Below are 15,000 nucleotides of genomic sequence, written 5' to 3' on the forward strand. Positions count from 1 at the left end.
GTGCTAATGAGAAACCCGTCGTTTTGAGCTGACACATCCCTTCATCCCTCCATCTCTCCATCCCTCCATCTCTCCTTCTCTCCGTCTCTACTTCCCTCCCTCCCTCCCTCCCTCCCTCCCTCCCTCCCTCCCTCCATCCCTCCTTCCCTCCTTCCCTCCATCCCTCCATCCCTCCCTCCCTCATCCCTCCATCCCTCCATCTCTCCTTCTCTCCATCTCTCCTTCTCTCCATCGCTCCATCCCTCCCTCCATCCCTCCATCTCTCCATCCCTCCATCCCTCCATCCCTCCATCTCTCCTTCTCTCCATCTCAACTTCTCTCCCTCCCTCCCTCCCTCCCTCCCTCCCTCCCTCCCTCCCTCCCTCCCTCCCTCCCTCCCTCCCTCCCTCCCTCCCTCCCTCCCTCCCTCCTTCCCTCCTTCCCTCCATCCCTCCATCCCTCCCTCCCTCATCCCTCCATCCCTCCATCTCTCCTTCTCTCCATCTCTCCATCCCTCCATCCCTCCATCCCTCCATCCCTCCATCTCTCCATCCCTCCATCCCTCCATCTCTCCATCTCTCCATCCCTCCATCCTTCCATCCCTCCATCCCTCCATCCCTCCATCTCTCCATCCCTCCATCCCTCCATCCCTCCATCCCTCCATCCCTCCATCTCTCCATCCCTCCATCCCTCCATCTCTCCATCTCTCCATCCCTCCATCCTTCCATCCCTCCATCCCTCCATCCCTCCATCTCTCCATCCCTCCATCTCTCCATCCCTCCATCTCTCCTTCTCAGTCTGTTTGTGTCTCTTTTTATCACCTCTCACTGATGCTCCACTTCAACAGCGAGTCTAGAGAGAATGAGGGAGGAGGTAGAGAGATAGAGGGAGAGAGAGCGAGAGATAGAGAGAGGGAGACGGAGAGTGAGAGAGAGAGAGAGAGAGAGAGAGAAGGAAGAAGGGAGAGAGAGAGGTGTCAAAGTCATCCTGTCTCTGAAACCTACAGTGACATCCCTCCTCCTCCTCCTCCTCCTCCTCCTCCTCCTTCTCCCTTCCTCCTCCTCATCCTCCCTTCCTCCACCTCCTGCTCCTCCTCCTCCTCCTCCTCCTCCTCCTCCTCCTCCTCCTCCTCCTTCACCACCTTCTCCTCCTCCTCCTCCTCCTCCTCCTCCTCCTCCTCCTCCTCCTCCTCCTCCTCCACCACCTCCTCTTCCTCCTCCTCCACCACCTCCTCCTCCTCCTCCTCCCCCTCCTCCACCCCTCCACCCCCTCCTCTTCCTCCACCTCCACCCCATCCTCCTCCTCCTCCTCTTCCTTCTCTTCCTCCTCCTCCTCCTCCTCCTCCTCCTCCTCCTCCTCCTCCTCCACCTCCTCCTCCTCCACCACCACCTCCTCCTCCTTCACCACCACCTCCTCATCCTCCTCCTCCACCACCTCCTCCTCCTCCTCCGCCTCCACCACCTCCTCCTCCTCCACCCCTCCTCCTCCACCCCCTCCTCTTCCCTCTCCTCCACCACTTCTTCCTCCTCCTCCACCCCATCCTCCTCCTCCTCAACCCCCTCCTCTTCCCTCTCCTCCTCCTCACTCTTCCTCCTCCTCCACCTCCACCTCCTCCAAGGCTCTCTAGCTTCTATCTCAGCTTTAAAGACAACTGAGAAGTATTGAGAATTTTAATCGCCACAAAACGACATCCATTTTGGGGATCTAAACATGGTACTAGGTGTGCAGTTTGACACAAGATGGCTGACACAAGGCTTGGATGATTGGCAGGTTGAACAGCAGAGTGCCAGGCCTCTCTCTCTGGGTTGACAGAAATATACTCATTACAGTCACAGTTGACACTCTGAGGGGTAAAATGTCTTTGTTCATCTGCAGATGTCTTTCCTGGATCATACTATTTCATATCTCTGGGTGATTAGTACACTGAGCCTCTAAATGGATTCCTTCATCTTCAGCGTTGACAGTTTCTTCATAGTAACCCGTTTGTTGTGACTAGTAGTGTGATCTATGTACTGTATGTCTTTATCATGACTGGGCACAAACTGGTTGAATAAAAGCATTTCGGGAACGTTAGTCAATTTTTTCACCCAACTTTGAAACTAAATCCAATGACATGGGTTCAAAACGTATCCTCTGTTATTTCTTACAACCGACAAGAACTCTTGAACATCTGATAGGCAGTTACTCAGTTACCCCGAGTTACTCAGTTACCCCGATTACTCAGTTACCCCGAGTTACTCAGTTACCCCGAGTTACTCAGTTACCCCGATTACTCAGTTACCCCGAGTTACTCAGTTACCCCGAGTTACTCAGTTACCCCGAGTTACTCAGTTACCCCAATTACTTCCCCCAATTCTGGCTTCTACTTCCCCTTACATCTGCCCTGGGCTCTCTCTGTAATTCTGACCCAATTTTCGGGCTGCCAAATAGGAAACGTCGGCGTTACAGAGGCAAGTGGGGGGGAGGGGGGGGGGATCCTGGCGAGATGAAGGCGAAGGGAAAACCCTCCATTCTACTGGCCTATGTACAGTGCCAATGTAAGATGGATGACCTCCGATTGCGGATTTGCTACCAATGGGACTCTCGAAACTGCAATATTATTATATTTTTTCTGAAACATGGCTATCCAACTCGTTGGATTCTCCATTCACCGGGCGGACAGGAAATCGAGAGGGGGAGGGGTTTGCCTCTACATCAACTCCAACTGGTGTGCTAACTCCAGCGTGGTGGAACTGTCGACCCACTGTTCACCCGTCTTGGAATACCAGATGGTCTAACCCACTGTTCACCCGTCTTGGAATACCAGATGGTCTAACCCACTGTTCACCCGTCTTGGAATACCAGATGGTCAAATGCCGACCCTTCTACCTCCCGAGGGAGTTTACAGCTGTTATCGTGGCTGTTGTTTACATTCCACCTCAGGATAAGAAATATAACAAGCTGGAACTTAACAAACTGTACAAGTCTATAAAAAAGAAAACCTACATCCAGAGGCTGCTTTTCTGGATGCCGGCGATTTTAATTCCGCGTCACTAAAACACGTGATGCCCAACATCCATCAACACGTCTCCAACGCCACTAGGGGCGATAAAGACCACTGTTAATCTACCCACAAGCAAGCATACAAGGCCCTCCCTCATCCTCCATTCGTCAAATCAGATCATGACTCCATACTCCTGCTTCCTGTTTACAATCAGAAACTCAAAACAGGAAGTACCCGTGACTCGCTCCATTGAGAAATGGTCACCAGAATCAGAGATTATGCTACAGGACCGCTTCGCTAGAGCTGACTGGCATATGTTTTCGAGACTCTGCCGATAACATTGATAAGCTAACCACCTCCGGCTTCATTAGAAAACGTATCAGCGACGTTGTCCCCACGGTGAGGATTCGCTGCTTCCCCAATCAAAAGCCCTGGATTAACACTGAGGTTGGCGCTAAACTAAAGAACAGGGCTACCGCACACAGGTCTATCCTGAGGCTACAGCTGAGGACAGGAACAGGAAGTCCCGCTACGACCTCCGACCTCCGCAGAGTCATCAAAGAGGCAAAAGGACAATATAGGAACAAGGTGGAATCCTATTACACAGGCTGTGACGCATGTAGGAGGGGCTACAGTCCATTACGGATGACAAAGGAAGACCCAGCCGTGATCTGCCCAACGACGCCTCTCTACCAAAACGAACTCAATGCATTTTTATGCAAGCTTTGACAACAGCAACATTGTGCCGGGTGTGAGGGCCGTCATTGGGTGATCTCACTGATCTCAGAGGTTTTGGGTGATCTCACTCTCTGAGGCCGACGTGAAAAAGGAATTTAATCAGGTCAACACCCGCAAGGCCACGGGGTTTGACGGAATTCCATGTCTTTCTATGGTGTCCCGTCTTTATTACCAGGCTATGGTCACTGAGTCTGACCTTCCATGTCTTTCTATGGTGTCCTGTCTCTATTACCAAGCTATGGTCACTGAGTCTGACCTTCCATGACTTTCTATGGTGTCCTGTCTCTATTACCAGGCCATGGTCACTGAGTCTGACCTTCCATGTCTTTATATGGTGTCCTGTCTTTATTACCAGGCTATGGTCACTGAGTCTGACCTTCCATGTCTTTCTATGGTGTCCGTCTCTATGGCCAGGCTATGGTCACTGAGTCTGACCTTCCATGTCTTTCTATGGTGTCCGTCTCTATGGCCAGGCTATGGTCACTGAGTCTGACCTTCCATGTCTTTCTATGGTGTCCGTCTCTATGGCCAGGCTATGGTCACTGAGTCTGTGCCTTCGTAATGTCTTCCTTGGCTTCGATTCTTTGCTTTTCACATTCTAGTAGTGTTATCTCTTAGAGACGTTATGGCCATGTCAAACCGCCCAGATGAACTTCTAGTCAGACCAAGGTAAGTGTCGTGACGTGACTTTCATTATTGTGATGACTATTATTTATCGAATAATTGCCTACTATGTTTAATTGTTACTAGATTCAATTAATAATGTAACATGTAACTCATTAGGAATTTGGGGCACCACGGGAAAAGTTGTTTAACGAGTTACCGTTTCCCGAATTAACTCTAAAGACATCTAGATATCTCTTATAATTTAACAGTCATTTATTAATAATTTATCTCATATCAGTCTCATTCTGAAAGTCGTAGACTCTTTAAGTCTGCACGAACCCGGGTCTTACTGATCATTCCGGACCACACAAATTGATTTAATTTTTTATTTACTAACTGATTAAAAATTATAACACAAGATACAAACACGTACAAGGTATAGGTAGGGATTAGAAACGTAATACAATGAAAACGGGTCCCTAGCGGACTAACACAATATGACACTTGTAGGGCCCCGTGTAGCTCAGTTGGTAGAGCATGGCACTTGCAACGCCAAGGTTGTGGGTTCGTTTCCCACAGGGGGCCAGTATGAAAAAAATACAAATAAAATAAAATGTATACACTCACTATCTGTAAGTCGCTCTGGATAAGAGCGTCTCCTAAATGACTAAAATTTAAAATGTTACAAAAGATGGCAAGAGAGAGAGAGCGATAACACTTGGATACACATGGACCTATGCTCACAGTAATCCTAATACTTTTCCCCGAACTGCCGCCCGTTTGGTAAGAAAAGCAATGCATGTATTTACGTGTTGGAGGTCTTCGTCGTGTATCTCTGTTGGACCCAGGCCTTCGTGGAAAGGGGTCGATTGGGCCTTCTCTTTCGGATGGCCTTTTAGATGTGAGGCTCAGATCGTCCACAAGAGGTCTTCTTAGTTGTCTGTTTACTTTCACTCGTTCTGGAAGTGGTCTTCTGAGGACTGCTAATCAGCCGTGTCAATGATCCCCTGTGGGGTGATGAGACATTGTCTTCCTCCTTGATATTTTCTACCCAAGGTAAAGGATGTATACCTGATATCCACAGTGTAAAAGCTCTTCAAGTCACAATGTTTTCATTATAACGCCTTTATACCATTTTTAATGACATCACAAAATATACATACATTTTCCATATTCCATTTGTCATCATTCCCAACGTTTGGATGTTGAAATATATTGTCCCAATGTTCATTGTTGGATGTTGAAGTTTTTGGCCGGCAAAAAGTATCTGAAACAAAGGACATTCCTTTCACCGTACTAGTGCCAGAGATAGATTCTCCTCTTCTCTAATTTATGGCAGTATTAACGTGTCAAGACCGCCACAGCGCCCCCTGTGGGTGAGAGGGTCTGGTTGTTGTCGGCCATTTGCCAAGCTGATGTGAGGCCTTTGATCCTCACCCAGGAGAGTCATGACATAAGTATAGTTGGTGGTGTGTGTTTCAGGCTTGTTTCTCCTAGGGTGAAATGGTATCGACTGTCCTGAGATCTGTTGGTGGTGTGTGTTTCAGGGTTGTTTCTCCTAGGGTGAAACGGTATCGACTGTCCTGAGATCTAGAAAGTTCATTACCATTTTTTTCATATTAATGGATAGTCCTTACAATACTGTTATAGCAAGGACAGGCTTTGTTGTAGGCCTTGTTCTGTTGGTGACAAGATTACTAATTCATCTGCATTTAAGATACCCCCTGGGGAAGGGCACACACTGGTTGAATCAACGTTGTTTCCAAGTCATTTCAATGAAATTACGTTGAACCAACGTGGAATAGACGTCTGTGCCCATTGGGTAAACTTATGTATTTGTCTTCCAGGGTGAGTCCAAGAGATGTAAATTGTTCTAATATGGTAGCCAGTTCATTTATAAAATATTGAAGAAGGTTGGACTGATATTGCAACCTTGTCTTACTCCTCTGTCTTGACTAAAATAGAACTGTGTTATTTTGTTTCACATTTTTACACAACATTTGTTTTCCTTATTGATCACATTATTAATATCATAGACCTTGCCTCCTATACCACTTTGAAGGAGTTTAAGAACATACCTTCAATAAAGATGCCTCAATAGTTATTTTAATATAGGTGTGATAAAGCCTTGGCTCCAGATCTCAGGAAAGTAGCCTACCCCATCACTACATTTACATTTTAGTCATTTAGCAGACGCTCTTATCCAGAGCGACTTACAGTTAGTGCATACATTTTTGTATTTATTTTTTCATACTGGCCCCCCGTGGGAATCGAACCCACAACCCTGGCGTTGCAAACGCCATGCTCTACCAACTGAGCTACATCCCTGCCGGCCATTCCCTCCCCTACCCTGGACGACGCTGGTCCAATTGTGTGCCGCCCCATGGGGTCTCCCGGTCGCGGCCGGCTACGACAGAGCCTGGATTCAAACCAGGATATCTAGTGGCACAGCTAGCACTGCGATGCAGTGCCTTAGACCACTGATTGAGAATAGCCTCTTTCAGCTTAGGGCTGCTGTGTTTCAGCATCTCTGTAATGCTCTCTGGCCTGCCCCACCCACAGGTTTTACCATTCTTGAGGGCCTTTATTTGATCATTTAGTTTGGATTGTCCAGCAGGTTTTGTTAGTCTTTTACTGTTAATTCTGTTAATTTTTCTATTACCGATGTGGAGTTAAGATATTTATTCTTGGACTTTATAGAGGTTTTCAAAATGCTGTTTCCAGATGTTCCCATCTATGATTGGGAGGTCTTTCTTTTTAACAATGGTATCTAATTTCCTCCATAATTCCCAAAATGCATTTTGATTGCCTCCTCTATTTTGTCAAGCTCATTGGTCATATAATGTACTGGTACCCTGTGTATATATATTCAAGTTCTTACCACATACCCCTGCACATGGACTCTGTACTGGTACCCTGTGTATATATCCAGGTTATTACATGGTACCCTTGCACATTGACTCTGTACTGGTACCCTGTGTATATATCCAGGTTATTACATGGTACCCCTGCACATTGATTCTGTACTGGTACCCTGTGTATATATCCAGGTTATTACCTGGTACCCCTGCACATTGATTCTGTACTGGTACCCTGTGTATATATCCAGGTTATTACCTGGTACCCTTGCACATTGATTCTGTACTGGTACCCTGTGTATATATCCAGGTTATTACCTGGTACCCTGTGTATATATCCAGGTTATTACCTGGTACCCTTGCACATTGATTCTATACTGGTACCCTGTGTATATATCCAGGTTATTACCTGGTACCCTGTGTATATATCCAGGTTATTACCTGGTAACCTGTGTATATATCCAGGTTATTACCTGGGACCCTGTGTATATATTCATGTTATTACCTGGGACCCTGTGTATATATCCAGGTTATTACCTGGTACCCTGTGTATATATCCAGGTTATTACCTGGTACCCTGTGTATATATCCAGGTTATTACCTGGTACCCCGTGTATATATCCAGGTTATTACCTGGTACCCTGTGTATATATACAGGTTATTATCTGGTACCCTGTGTATATATCCAGGTTATTACCTGGTACCCTGTGTAGATATCCAGGTTATTACCTGGTACCCTGTGTATATATCCAGGTTATTACCTGGTACCCTGTGTATATATCCATGTTATTACCTGGTACCCTGTGTATATATCCAGGTTATTACCTGGTACCCTGTGTATATATCCAGGTTATTACCAGGTACCCTGTGTATATATCCAGGTTATTACCTGGTACCCTGTGTATATATCCATGTTATTACCTGGTACCCTGTGTATATATCCAGGTTATTACCTGGTACCCTGTGTATATATCCAGGTTATTACCAGGTACCCTGTGTATATATCCAGGTTATTACCTGGTACCCTGTGTATATATCCAGGTTATTACCTGGTACCCTGTGTATATATCCAGGTTATTACCTGGTACCCTGTGTTCATATCCAGGTTATTACCTGGTACCCTGTGTGTATATCCAGGTTATTACCTGGTACCCTGTATATATATCCAGGTTATTACCTGGTACCCTGTGTATATATCCAGGTTATTACCTTGTACCCTGTGTATATATCCAGGTTATTACCTGGTACCCTGTGTATATATCCAGGTTATTACCTGGTACCCTGTGTATATATCCAGGTTATTACCTGGTACCCTGTGTATATATCCAGGTTATTACCTGGGACCCTGTGTATATATCCAGGTTATTACCTGGTACCCTGTGTATATATCCAGGTTATTACCTGGTACCCTGTGTATATATCCAGGTTATTACCTGGGACCCTGTGTATATATCCAGGTTATTACCTGGTACCCTGTGTATATATCCAGGTTATTACCTGGTACCCTTTGTATATATCCAGGTTATTACCTAGTACCCTCTGTATATATCCAGGTTATTACCTGGTACCCTGTGTATATATCCAGGTTATTCATGTGTATCTATTATTACTTTTATTATTATGTTTTTGCTTTTCTATTATTTCTCTTGTCTCTCTCTGCGTTGTTGGGAAGGACCTGTAAGGAAGCATTTCACTGTTAGTCTACACCTGTTGGTTACAACCCATGTGATGAATACAATTTAATTTGATTTGATCTTCATCCCGTATACAGGCTACCTTCAGTATCATACAGTGTTTTCTTCAATATTCTGAAGACACACAGTGGGCCTGCATCTATCTACACACCACACACACATACACACATTGATGCACATCACACACACACACACACACACACATACACCAGATACACAAAACACATGCACCACACACACAGCAAAACCAGTCCCCCGTAATGATAAAATAGCCAAGCGAGGGAGAGCAGGAGTGCTGACGAGCGCAGAACAATCCTTAATTTTATTCAGTGTCCTCTAAAGCTTTCTGACATCAAACATGGTCATCTTCTTAATCTCCTCCCCCTCTCTCATCCTCCGTTCCTTCTCCTCTCCTCCTCCCCCTCCGTTCCTTCTCCTCTCCTCCTCCCCCTCTCTCGTCCTCCGTTCCTTCTCCTCTCCTCCTCCTCCCCCACTCTCATCCTCCGTTCCTTCTCCTCTCCTCCTCCCCCTCTCTCATCCTCCGTTCCTTCTCCTCTCCTCCTCCTCCCCCTCTCTCGTCCTCCTTTCCTTCTCCTCTCCTCCTCCCCCTCTCTCATCCTCCGTTCCTTCTCCTCTCCTCCTCCCCCTCTCTGTCTCTTCTTGGGGACTTGTCAAGACCTGGATAGAGCTGAGTGTTGCATTATGGGAGGTGGATCTGACTCTTGCTGGCTAATTAGCGTGACAAAGAGTGGGTGTCTCGTCGGGATCAGACGGAGAATTAGAACACAACACACCAGATATGACAGGGAACACGTTGGGAGAATTAGAACACAACACACCAGATATGATGGAGATGGTGTCAGCGATAAGGACAAAGCGGCACCTGTTCAAGTCTAATTAGCACAACACATGAGGAGTCACGTAGACTGAGGCAACAACAGCAATGCCGGGGCTGAGCTCCCTGATGCTCCCTGTAACACACAGTGCTAGTCTGCTAATATTAGATACTGTTTAGTCTTTTAAAGGTGACCTATGGTTAAAGACATGCTCTGGTACTCTGCGACATCCTCCTGCTTTGGGCTGGATGTGTCAATGTGTAGTTCATACATGCAGAATCTATGAGCATAATTACTGTCTTGACTCAATTAGCCACCAAATCCCTAGTTTGAAAGCGACTGTTTTTCTGGAAGCTGTGCTGCGCCGTTTCCCCTACATTTCCCCCCACATGGGCCAGCCCCCTAGCAATTCGAGTTCCAGCCAATGAGATTCAGCCCCTTGCCATTTGAGTGACAGCTGTCAAGAAGCACACACAGCAGAGAGAGAGAGAGAGAGAGAGAGAGAGAGAGAGAGAGAGAGAGAGAGAGAGAGAGAGAGAGAGAGAATACAACCCATATTTATGTTTATTTATTTTCCCATTTGTACTTTAACTATTTGCACATTGTTACAACACTGTATATAGACATAATATGACATTTGAAATGTCTTTATTCTTTTGAAACTTCTGAGTGTAATGTTTACTGTTAATATTTATTGTTTATTTCACTTTTGTTTACTATCTACTTCACTTGCTTTGGCAATGTTAACACACGTTTCCCATGCCAATAAAGCCCTTAAATTGAATTGAATTGAATTGAGAGACAGAGAGAGAGAGAGAGAGAGAGAGAGAGAGAGAGAGAGAGAGAGAGAGAGAGACGGACGGACGGACGGATACTGGGAATGTGATGAAATAAATAAAAGCTGAAATAAATCATTCTCTCTACTATTATTCTGACATTTCACATACGTAAAATAAAGTGGTGATCCTAACTGACCTAAGACAGGACATTTTTACTAGGATTAAATGTCAGGAATTGTGAAAAACTGAGTTTAAATGTATTTGGCTAAGGTGTATGTAAACTTCCGAATTCAACTGTAGGTAAAAACCTCTCATTCTCTCTGAGAATTAGTGAACATAAAAGTTCAATCAGGAGAAACGACAGGGATTATCCTGTCGCATTACATTTTAATGACCCAAAACATGACATTTCTACCTTTTAGATTTTGTGGCATAGAGAAAGTTAAGATATCAGACAGGGGAGTTGATATAAATTAATACTTTGAGCTAAAAGAGAATGTGTTTGGATTTTCACCCTTCAGACGTTCTTCATCGACGGTCTTAATGATGTTACGTTGTAAAAAAAACTTCTGACTACTCTGACGTTTTTCTTGCGCTGATGATTTATGAAAACTTGCTTGATGGGTCGATGTCCTCATTGTGGACCTGTTTAATACGTCTCATGTACAAAGTACCCAATTGTCATACTTGAGTAAAAGTATAGATACCTTAATTGAAAGTTACTATAGTAAAAGTGAAAGTCACCCATTAAAATAGTACTTGAGTAAAAGTATAGATACCTTAGGTGTATGTCAACCTCAGAACAACTGGCTAAAAAGTATACAATAATCCCTTTAAGCCGACAAGTGTGATTGTGATGTCGTCTGTCTTTGAATCCCAGCCAGTCACTGGGAACAATTAAGAAGTAGAGGCAGAACAGCAACAGGATGTCAGATCCTTTATACTGTCAGAATAGAACATTAAGATACAGACCATGCTATCGGACTGAGGTTTGTCCCCCATAAAGGATTAATAGTGGTGAGGAGACAGTTGAAGTCGGAAGTTTACATACACTTAGGTTGGAGTCATTAAAAACTTGTTTTTCAACCACTCCACAAAGTTCTTGTTAACAAGCTATCGTTTTGGCAAGTCGGTTAGGACATCTACTTTGTGCATGACACAAGTAATTATTCCAACAATTGTTTACAGACAGATTATTTCACTTATAATTCACTGTATCACAATTCCAGTGGGTCAGAAGTTTACATACACTAAGTTGACTGTGCATTTAAACAGCTTGGAAAATTACAGAAAATGATGTCATGGCTTAAGAAGCTTCTGATAGGCTAATTGACATCATTTGAGTCAATTGGAGGTGTACCTGTGGATGTATTTCAAGGCCTACCTTCAAACTCAGTGCCTCTTTGCTTGACATCATGGGGAAATCAAAAGAAATCAGCCAAGACCTCAGAAAAATAATTGTAGACCTCCACAAGTCTGGTTCATCATTGGGAGCAATTTCCAAACGCCTGAAGGTACCACGTTCATCTGTACAAACAATAGTACGCAAGTATAAACACCATGGGACCACGCAGCCGTCATACCGCTCAGGTAGGAGACGTGTTCTATCTCCTAGAGATGAACGTACTTTGGTGCGAAAAGTGCAAATCAATCCCAGAACAACAGCAAAGGACCTTGTGAAGATGCTGGAGGAAACAGGTACAAAAGTATCTATATCCACAGTAAAACGAGTCCTATATTGACATAACCTGAAAGGCCGCTCAGCAAGGAAGAAGCCACGGCTCCAAAACCATCATAAAAAAGCCAGGCTATGATTTGCAACTGCACATGGGGACAAAGATCGTACTTTTTGGAGAAATGTCCTCTGGTCTGATTAAACAAAAATAGAACTGTTTGGCCATATTGAACATCATTATGTTTGGAGGAAAAAGGGGGTAGGGTTGCAAGCCGAAGAACACCATCCCAATCGTGAAGCACGGGGGGTGGCAGCATCATGCTGTGGGGGTGCTTTGCTGCAGGAGGGACTGGTGTTTTTCGCAAAATAGACGGTATCATGAGGAAGGAAAATTATGTGGCTATATTGAAGCAACATCTCAAGACATCAGTCAGGAAGTTAAAGCTTGGTCGCAAATGGGTCTTCCAAATGGACAATGACCCCAAGCATACTTCCAAAGTTGTGGCAAAATGGCTTAAGGACAACAAAGTCAAGGTATTGGAGTGGCCATCACAAAGCCCTGACCTCAATCCTATAGAACATTTTTGGGCAGAACTGAAAAAGCATGTACGAGCAAGGAGGCCTACAAACCTTACTCAGTTACACCAGCTCTGTCAGGAGGAATGGGCCAAAATTCACCCAACATATTGTGGGAAGCTTGTGGAAGGCTACCCGAAACGTTTGACCCAAGTTAAACAATTTAAAGGCAATGCTACCAAATACTAATTGAGTGTATGTAAACGTCTGACCCACTGGGAATGTGATGAAATAAATAAAAGCTGAAATAAATCATTCTCTCTACTATTATTCTGACATTTCACATTCTTAAAATAAAGTGGTGATCCTAACTGACCTAAGACAGGACATTTTTACTAGGATTAAATGTCAGGAATTGTGAAAAACTGAGTATAAATGTATTTGGCTAAGGTGTATGTAAACTTCCGTCTTTAACTGTACCTCCATTGACTTGTAACTAGAACACCTCTCGTTGTTCTCAGAACACATTCCTCTACATATTCCACATCCATGTTCTCTGAGGTTAGTTATACTTTATTCTTCATTAATCAGCACCTCTACAAAACATTTTTGGTGTGCTTCAGCTTATGCCTCTTAGGTTTGCCACACATAAAGGATTTATAAAATGGAGAAGCTTCAACTAGACATGCTAAGGTTCAGCTATCAAACAGCTATCAGACATCAAACCAAGGCTTCAAGCGCCATGAACGTTCACATGCATATGGAGAAGACATGTCCGTTTGACACGCGCTGTGTCTTTGTACTGAGGAGAAGACATGTCTTAAAGAATAGAAAAGGGCACTTTTCATATTGTCACTTTACAACCGTTGTGACAGAAGTGACTTTTAACAACTAAAGGCTACAGACCTGAAAGAGACACAGAACCAGGACGAGACAAAAAGAGACAGAACAGAAGAGAGTGTGTTTGTGTGTGTGTGGGTGTGTGTGTGTGTGTGTGTGTGTTTTGTGTGTGAGACATAACGTGATATTTAGAAGTGAAGGAAAAAGCCGCCAATCTGATATGCCTTTCCCCATCCACTCTGAGATACAGTGAGGGAAAAAAGTATTTGATCCCCTGCTGATTTTGTACGTTTGCCCACTGACAAAGAAATTATCAGTCTACACTTTTAATGGAAGGTTTATTTGAACAGTGAGAGACAGAATAACAACAAAAAAATCCAGAAAGACGCATGTCAAAAATGTTACAAATTGATTTGCAAATTGACCCCTCTGCAAAACATGACTTAGTACTTGGTGGCAAAACCCTTGTTGGCAATCACAGAGGTCAGACGTTTCATGTAGTTGGCCACCAGTTTTGCACACATCTCAGGAGGGATTTTGTCCCACTCCTCTTTGCAGATCTTCTCCAAGTCATTAAGGTTTCGAGGCTGACGTTTGGCAAATCGAACCTTCAGCTCCCTCCACAGATTTTCTATGGGATTATGGTCTGGAGACTGGCTAGGCCACTCCAGGACCTTAATGTGCTTCTTCTTGAGCCACTCCTTTGTTGCCTTGGCCGTGTGTTTTGGGTCATTGTCATGCTGGAATACCCATCCACGACCCATTTTCAATTCCCTGGCTGAGGGAAGGAGATTCTCACCCAACTTTGACGGTACATGGCCCCGTCCATGGTCCCTTTGATGCGGTGAAGTTGTCCTGTCCCCTTAGCAGAAAAACATCCCCAAAGCATAATATTTCCACCTCCATGTTTGACGGTGGGGATGGTGTTCTTGGGGTCAAAGGCAGCATTCCTCCTCCTCCAAACACGGCGAGTTGAGTTGATGCCAAAGAGCTCCATTTTGGTCTCATCTGACCATAACACTTTCACCCAGTTCTCCTCTGAATCATTCAGATGTTCATTGGCAAACTTCAGACGGGCATGTATATGTGCTTTCTTGAGCAGGGGGACCTTGCGGGCGCTGCAGGATCTCAGTCCTTCACGGTGTAGTGTGTTACCAATTGTTTTCTTGGTGACTATGGTCCCAGCTGCCTTGAGATCATTGACAAGATCCTCCCGTGCAGTTCTGGGCTGATTCCTCACCGTTCTCATGATCATTGCAACTACACGAGGTGAGATCTTGCATGGAGCCCCAGGCCGAGGGAGATTGACAGGTCTTTTGTGTTTCTTCCATTTGTAAATAATCGCACCAACTGTTGTCACCTTCTCACCAAGCTGCTTGGCGATGGTCTTGTAGCCCATTCCAGCCTTGTGTAGATCTAAAATCTTGTCCCTGACATCCTTGTAGAGCTCTTTGGTCTTGGTCATGGTGGAGAGTTTGGAATCTGATTGATTGATT

The sequence above is a fragment of the Coregonus lavaretus genome, assembly GCF_964263955.1.
Source record: "Coregonus lavaretus genome assembly, chromosome: 29".
NCBI lineage: Eukaryota > Metazoa > Chordata > Actinopteri > Salmoniformes > Salmonidae > Coregonus > Coregonus lavaretus.